Genomic DNA, 7,104 nt, shown 5'->3' on the forward strand with positions numbered 1-7,104 from the left:
CACAAAAGCACAGCATACTGGAACCTCTGCGTGAGGACATGGCAGCAGTTGACGACCAAATTGCACGCCTTTTAGCCCAGGTCTCTAAGCTACGGCAACGCCGTGAACTGCTTGCACGCCGTAGACAACCAGCGGAATCCCACTCCACGCCAATCAATGCCGCAGCGCCTTCGACTACGTCGAGCCCTCATGCGTTTTTCGCAGACTCTACCAGGTGTTCTGCAGCACTGCAGGATAACTCAGCATCCCTCCTCCGATTTATGGTAAACCAGTTATCTAACCTGACATCAGTTCTATCACAACGCTTGGAAGCCTAATCGAAAATGGCGAGTACACGTTGTTGTGGTGTGCTCCAATGGAACTGCAGAGGCCTCTCTACAAAGCTGGGAGAGCTCAAACCTCGACTTCGCATGAACAAGCTCCAGGTGTGGGCCCTGCTACTGCAGGAGACCAATGCCTTGCCATCCATTCCGGGCATTAATGGATACATGTCTCCTTCAATGAACGACCGTCGTGCGCACATTTCTGCCCCTCCGTGAAAGGCGGCCGTGTACGTTGATGCTTGTTTTCCTCAAGTTCGGCTCTCTCTAGAAAACTGGTGCACCTCATATCAAGAGGTAGTCGCAGTGGCTGTGAAGCTTCCCAAGGCAACTGTTGGGGTCGTGTCATACTATGTAAGACCCGCCGGTGGAGCTCCCTCCCGCATTAATCTGGGGTGGTTATTAACTCTACGACGACAGCACCCAGTTTGGCCTGTTTTAGTCGGTGGTGACTTTAACGCCCCTCATCCGGACTGGGGGTACCACACTCAAGCCTCCGTGAAGCTCCCGTGAAGCTGAACTTTTTTCATTTATTTAAGCATCTTACTCATCTTTCACTTCATAGTTTTTATGCCCTGAGGCAATAAACATCGCTTCAAAAGAAAGGAGGAGGAGGAGGAAAGGCAGGGAGGTTAACCAAGAAGACGGAAAAAAGTAACGGGATAAAGATAAGGACGGCTAAATGCACTTCTATGAATCACTTTACATGCGCGTCAATGTGTTTCATAGCTATAAGGAGCGCAGCAGTATGACAATATTTTGGACAGCATGTTGACCGTGTCGATATTTGAGGTGCCTTTGTAAAATAAATGTTGGAAGGGACGCGCTAAAGTTTCTGCTGCTCTTTATTTCTGCGCTTCCAGGCTTCCCTTTCCATGTTCAGGGCGCTCCGTAGATAGTTGGGGAGGGCTTTTCCCAGAGTGAACACAGAGTTATAGCTGGAAAAAGACTTGACACTAACTGTTATGTATTACTGTGCCCATTGCTGCTGAGGTTTCTGTTCAAGAAAATATTTTTATACCGGCTACGGGTCTGAGAACGGACGCTCTGTCAGCTACATGTAGCCACTATCGCTAATGGTACCGTAGTATGTATGCCCAAGAGAGAAGGTTGGTTCACCCACTAAGCCTTAAATTTTACTTGTGGGCATCGGTCACAAGATCCACGAAGGTAGAAGGGCGGGGGCTTTCTACAAAGTCTCCACTAACTATGAGAGATCAAGCAGCGGTAGGGCTGTGATGACCATGATTCAGATTATGCGTGCTCATGTCTTCCAAATATGCGTAGAACGTTGGAGGGCTTCTGAGGGGCTAGAGCGGTATCCCTATATCACACACACACACGCACACATGTACCGAGATAAAACTGTATACTTACTCAGTGATGAAGGCAAACGAGAGAAACATGAGCAAAACGAAGCCTCCAGCTTTCATTCTGATGCAGCCGTCGCCTGTGCTAGGAAAGTTTGAAGGTCCAGATTAATTTGAGCTTGCATTTATATGAACAGCCACATATTTTTTTTGCTAGGCAAATTTATTCCTCATCACGGGCACTTGTATTTTCCAGGGATATCATTGGTGGTCTTCACTACTGAGAAAACAAAAAGAACAGGCATTGAGATGGATCATGTGGCCTGCTCATATAGACTGTCACGCTGTTGCAACATCGCGGTGCTTGCGCAGTACGCGTCTCTGACTCCAAACAAGAACTTTTTTATCATCTATTAAGAAAGGAATCTCAGCAGCTGTCGTAGAACGGGAGGGAAGTTCTATTCATACATTCACAGTCGCAAACAACACTTCCTTTTCTGCTCTTCTTACTGTTGACTTTTAAAATCTACAGTTCAAGTCCCATCATCTTCGGCCATGTTTTCTAACTGACCTTTCTAACATGGTGAAAGTGGCTGCAAGTCTTCAATACCTCGTCTTCTTCACACATCAGAGATGCGAGAAGGGATTCCATAAAATAGTTAAAAAACGGAAATCCATCGTTTTGAACTTCGTGCGGCTCGTCGTAGGGCTTAAGTTTCAAAGGAGTAAAAATACACTTTTTGCCTTATGAAACTGCTCCAGTGCGTCTCCGCTAGCAGGAGATTCATACCGTGCTATATCACATACCTCCTCTGCGAACGAGCACGCAAGAACAATCCAAGAAAATAAGTCTTAAATTCAACCTACTTAACCCACTTAACGCAGGCAGAGTTGAAATGCGAAAGGAACTGAAGAGCTCGAAAGATGGCAACTTAGCAATAAAGAAGGAAAGTGATCACAGAGGAATTTCACGCCAGCTTCAAGCTGAAATCAGTGAGAATGACACCAATGTCTTTCACCCAGTGCCATCAATAAAAAAAAACTGCCGTTGACATGGTCAAATTTTTCTACCTTACGGATGGACATAGAATGCTGAAAGGCACCAACGAGCAAAAACTAAATACATCACCTCTGGATTTCAACAATTCATCAGTAGAGAGTTCACTAGTTTATGTGAATTAGCATTTATGTCACGTAAACAAGGTACTCCATTGAAACGCTTTGAAAGCAAAAGAAAAGGAGAAGGTCGGAAGCGTACTTTAGTCGTAGAAAGTAAATTTTTCGTGGGAAAAACGAAAAACTCGGGCGTACTCCATGTGACAGACGAGGCTGACCTTGGCTATGTCATGTAATAATTTACTGCTCTTAAATTTCTATTGAACGACAAACACTTTTACGCCTGTCTAAACAACTGCGTTACTAAACAAAAATATCTGAGTTTTCACTTGCAACTAGTGAAGGAATTTAGTTTCATGTGGAGATTTAAACGTTGATTTATTTAGTAGGAACTGCTGTGATTAACTGTTGCTGTTGCAGTTTTTAAGCTGACAAATGCTACTGCATAGCCAAGCCGACTAGCCCGGCCACGTCGTGTTTCATGCTGATCCATCACTATTCAAATCATCAACTGGAGTAATGTTATGCCCTGTTATCTACTCCCTCATGCGATATCTCTTCAATAGGGCCTTTGAGGTAGTAATAAATAAATAACTAAAAAATAAACTGAGCAATCCACCTCTCAGATTTAACACGTGCTTTGAAAACTGACAAATGTAATTTTTGGTGTCTGTAAAATTTCCACTCCAAAGCATAATATCCTCTTTGGGCTTTACTGTGGTGACATTTCGTACTGACACTCGAAAAAGCCTCGAAAACATACAATTCGGGCCGACTGTGTTCGCATTTGAGCCTTGCTCCAGTGCATCGTTTTCGACCGCCTGTACGACGAATATAGTATCTAATATCAGAATATGGCGGTAAAAATCATCGACGTCATCGATCAGTCCACTCGCACTTATGCTCGACGTAGTTACGATCAAGATATACGCCGCTTGATGAAGAAATTGAAGACCAGTAAAAGAAAGGTTTATACAACCACAGGCGGAAAATTAATCAGGCTAAAAATTACGACTGCCAGAAGTTTCGGTGCTAACTAAACAGATCTGTCAAAATGTTGAGGTAGAACTTTAAATGGCTATTGACACTAACTTGTTGGGCGGTTTTGTTTCATTCAAATAATGCGTTATACGTCAGAATGCATGGATTACGGCCTGGCATTCACACACAGCCCCTCAATAGTTTATAATTGAATTTGTTCACTCATGCTGTTTAGGTTGCGGTTTCAACATTTTAACGATGTCTCTGTGGAGTTGCTGAACTTTACGTCACGTAAGGGACTGAAAAACTGCAATATAAGCGCTGATATTTAGTTTAAACTCACTACAGCACTTAAACAAGCTTGTTTCAAAGGCTAGAGATTGAATAAACGACGTATCAGCAGTTATATAGACGTTTTTCCGTGCCTCAAGTGACCTTAAGTTCAACTACATGTCACCGCCATCGTTCGGCTGATGAAACCGAGACCGAAACAGCGTCAAGATAAAATTCAGTTATATATTATTCTGGGGTCGTAGGTGAATACCACAATGTGCTCTATGTATACCAATGTCTGACGCATTGCTTGAAAGAAGAAAATACGCGAGAATAACTTTGGTGTATATAGTAGTTTATTGAAAAACGCCGAAACAGAATTACAAAAATATATCTTAAATTGTAAGGAATGCGGTTGCATTAGGAAACGATCAAAGGGCACTTGAGACTGCTTGAGTGCTGTGTGGCGAAAGCATTTGATGGGTGATCGTGAACGTTCGACCTCGACGCAGGTTGCGCGCAGAGAAATGGAAAGAAGAATCACCTCCCAATGCTCATTCCACAAAAGCCGAATCTTGAAATGCTTATTAAATAAAGCTAGCTTCCAACTTGACTAAGAGACGTATACCATATGAAAAGAAATCGTATGATACCACCCGCAACGGTGTACGACGACAGGTTGGGTCACAATTTTGATACGAAAATTGGTTTTGGAGGAAAGGAAACGGCACAGTAACTCTCAAACATCCGGCTGAAACCTCAATCGCGCTTAAGGGAATGTATGGATGGATGGACAGACTTTATTTTCTTCAGAACGCATGTATGGACGACTCCGTGCTAGATGGTCATCAAACCATGGCCGACGGCTACCTGGGTGGCGCACTCCACGGCCCTGGTCTCGACGACCGGGTCTGAGCTGGCCAGCACGGCCTGCCACTGCTCGAGAGAAGGATGACGCATAATATACGAGCGTGGCAGCGCTATGCTACAGCTCCATAATAATATGTGACCACAGGTTGGCAGTTCCTGACACCATCTGCATTCCGGCTGAATGTCCGGATAGATTTTGCTTAACACGTATGGGTTGAAGAGCAACCTTGTCTGCAATCTTCGCCAGACGCATTCCTGCGCCTTTACCAATTGCTTGTCCGGGGGCGGGTAAATTTTCCTCTCAATTTTGTAATGGCTAGTAATGTGAAGGACACCAGCCCATCTTTCGTGGACCTGCCCGGAACGTCCGGCTCACCTGTTTGGTTCACGAAACGTCGAGCATTCATGTCAGCCGTATCGTTCCTAGGGTTTCCAGAATGTGCCTTTACCCAGACAGTTTTCACCTCCGTAGTCCCTCGCCGCGAGCCCCGATATAGCAATAGTGCTGCTGTGACGGATATTCCGCCTTTCACCAAATTTCGGATGGCTGTTTTTGAGTCGCTGAAAATTAGGTCAGCTTTAGTACTAGCTATAGCTAACGCTATCGCCGCCTCCTCTGCAGTTTCTGAGGAGCGTGTTGTGACTGATCCAGACGTGACCAAATGTCCCCGCCCGTCCACCGCCGCAACAGCAAATGCGTCTTTGTCCTTATACTCGGTGACATCTAAGTAGACTGCTCCTTTGTACTTCCCGTACTTAGCATGTAAAGCTCTGGCTCTTGCCTTCCTGCGGTCCTCGTGATCTATCGGATGCTTATTTTTGGGCAAATGTTTTATGTAAAAGCCCTTGTACATTTGCCGCCTCACTTCAAATTTCATGTCCCCGGCTGGAGCATCAACTTCAATCCCTATCGTGTCCAATACATACATCCCTTCCTGCTCTCGTTTTTGAAAGCCTACTGATCTGCATCACCAAGTGCGCCTCCCGCAGTTCTTCCAGGGTGTTGGGCACCCCTAATCCCAGCAGCATTTCTGTAGACGCATTGTTAGGCAACACAAGGGCCACCATATATGCCTGACTAATCATAGCCTTCACCTAGCCTTTCTCCGTCGCGTCCATCTTCATATAATGTGTCGCAGGCACTATTATACTGAGCACAAATGCCTGTATACCAACTTACATAAGTCTTCTTTCTTGACCCCTCGCTTACGATTGACGATTGTACTGATTAGCCTCACGGTAGCATGGACCGTATATTTAAGCCTTTCCAAGGCCTCCCTATTCTTCCTGTTAGTCTGCAGATACAGACCCAGGATCCTGATCGTTCGGACCTCGGCGACCGGTGCTCCCCCTCTCCCCCCCCCCCCCCTTTCACCTCTAGCGAGGGTGGCGACACATAGTGCCTCGCATGCATCCCTCTTGGTTTATCCATAAGCACAAAAAGCTCGGACTTGGGCTGAGAGCACGAGAGTCGTGTATCCCCTGCTAGCTCCTCCACAATATCCACTGCCTGTTGTAGAGTTTCCTACAATTGTGCGTCGCTGTCCCTGGTTACACATAAAGTAATGTCATCCGCGCAAAAAGTACGTTTAAGTCCCGATATCTGTTCCAGCGTCAGCGGTATGTTGATCAAGGCTAGATTAAATAGGAACGGAGATAAAAACCAACACTTGAGGTGTCCCCCTGCCCTTCAGCGGAAAGGGATCCGATTTCACTTCTCCGACTGCAATCTCCGCAGTCCTACCCTCCAGAAATGATCTGATGTACCGGACGGTTCTACCCTCCGGTCCTATGTCCGATAGGTCCCTTAATATTGCATCATGGGTAACATTGTCAAAGGCATTAGTTTGGTCGAGCCCCAAGACAGCCTTGACACCCGTGCCTTACCCAGGATTAACCATATCCTTTTTGAGCTGTACCATGACGTCCTGCGTTGATAAATTTGCCTTCAAGACAATCATCGTTTCAGGTATCAACTCCTTGTCCTCCACATAACCGTGAGGCCTGTTGAGGACCACATCCGCAATCAATGTGGCCAAGCAGGACGTCAGCGAGATGGGACGCAGATTCTCCGTACAGACCTTATCGCCTGGTTTACGAATAAATGTAACCCTAACATGCTTCCACTTTGCCGGGATCTTTCCGAACGCCCAGTACTTGTTCGTCAAGTCCGTGAGTGTCCCACTGACTTGAAATCAAGGTTCCTGAGCATTTTATTACTAACCCCGTCCGGA

General features: G+C 45.7%; 1 pseudogene; it reads right to left on the reverse strand.

The window, feature by feature from the left end:
* Positions 1-4,837: 4,837 nt before the first annotated feature.
* Positions 4,838-6,792, reverse strand: LOC144118535 (uncharacterized; annotated as a pseudogene).
* Positions 6,793-7,104: the final 312 nt, after the last annotated feature.

The sequence above is a fragment of the Amblyomma americanum genome, chromosome 2 (genome assembly GCF_052857255.1).
Source record: "Amblyomma americanum isolate KBUSLIRL-KWMA chromosome 2, ASM5285725v1, whole genome shotgun sequence".
NCBI lineage: Eukaryota > Metazoa > Arthropoda > Arachnida > Ixodida > Ixodidae > Amblyomma > Amblyomma americanum.